The sequence below is a fragment of the Aplysia californica genome, unplaced genomic scaffold (assembly GCF_000002075.1).
Source record: "Aplysia californica isolate F4 #8 unplaced genomic scaffold, AplCal3.0 scaffold00094, whole genome shotgun sequence".
Taxonomy (NCBI): Eukaryota; Metazoa; Mollusca; class Gastropoda; order Aplysiida; family Aplysiidae; genus Aplysia; species Aplysia californica.
In genome coordinates, this window is record NW_004797364.1 from 602,300 (window position 1) to 603,958 (window position 1,659).

A 1,659-nucleotide genomic window follows, 5' to 3' on the forward strand; every position below is an offset into this window, starting at 1 on the left:
GTGTGTGTCTGTGTGTTGGAGGGGGGGTGGGGGATGGGGTAATAATAACTACTATTTTATCTGTGATATCTCGGGGTATATTTTTCTTTTGATTACTTTCGTGGGTTTTTTCCGTTCCGCTCTTTTAAAAGCCTACTCCTTTGTTCACAGATTACGTTGCTCTACAGACGGGCATCGGTAATCAATTCCATTTGGTGCTTCTGCCCTAAACAATGCTAATGCTTTAATGGAGTTGTTTTTTATCCGCTATTGTTCAATAAAAACAACACATTTGGGTTGGACGCAATCTCTTGTACCATTGTCCTGTTTTCGCATCTTTAATTTTGGGCTTTTATCATTCTTGCCTGCTTCTTTTCTATGGAATGGAAGATTATGTTGTGCTAACATTGAGAGTGTGTAACTCAAATTTCAACAAATATTGAGCTTTGCAGAAACAGAGCTACAATTATCGATCTCGATAACCTGAGGCAATCTTTCGATCGCAAACATTATTTTTCTTCATCTTAGCGCCATGTTTACAAGGCTAGATGATGAGAAAATATTCGTCGTGTTATGACGCGCTCGCACGAATGAAAGGGTGCTCGAAAACAATGACGTGAGTAAAATGCTAAAGGACCCAACGTTGTGTCATTGTGAAAGGCTTTTTTTTTTAAAACTCTATCCGTACGTCGTGTTTTGCTATAGTATCCATACGACATGGGGACTCTCTGTCACCCCTTTCCAAAGAGGAAATTTACTCGTTGATCCGACCTGTACATTTTGCGTTGCGGTCTGTCAAAATGAGTTTTTGAGAAATACTGAAAGTTCAGAGATCTTCGCACTAGAAGTATTCTAAAATATGAAGAATACCACCCAGGGGGTACAAAATGACCCCAGGACGTACGGATAGGGCTAAACAAGAATTTTGATTTTTGCTAGATACTTCAACCATTCTGAATTGCAAAGTATACCGTGACAGTCTTTTAGTGATTGAGTGCATTAGAGGCTGCTTACACTTTATGCTTCTCCGGAACTAAAGGATGTTCCCGAGTGGATTTTTTTTTCATTTTGAACTGCCGGGGTAACAATACTTGTATTTGTAAAGCGTGCAGAGCACGCTGCAGAGAGTGGGTATGCGCTATACAAATACAATAACTATTAGTAGTATAGTATATATTATTTATAAGAGTTGTTTTAAATCGCAAATATATTTACACTGAATTTTAGTATTTCACATTTTGAAGTCTAATTATCGACCAACCGTGCAGTGGACTATTGCGAATGCTACCATTTTGTGTTTCGCGCCCCCATATGACCTTATGCAGTTGCCAGCGCCGTAAAACCCTGTACTACTACTACTACTATACCATATATTATAATTTTGACTTTTAACCACAAAAAAAGAAGCCAAGCACACCAGCTGTACACATAGGTGGCAACGCAAAAACGAGCATTCAAATAGGCGCACTCCTTCCTTTCTGTCTCCTTTGTTGACCTCTCTGCCTGCTTGTCTGACTATCTGTCTGTCTGTCTGTCTATCTGTCGGTTTTTGTCCCAACCCCTTCTCTCTTTCCATGCTCTTTGTTTTGCAATTTACCCTTTATGTCACGTTCTCTTTCGCTTTTTGTATCTCTCTCTCTCTCTCTCTCTCTCTCTCTCTCTCTCTCTCTCTCTCTCTCT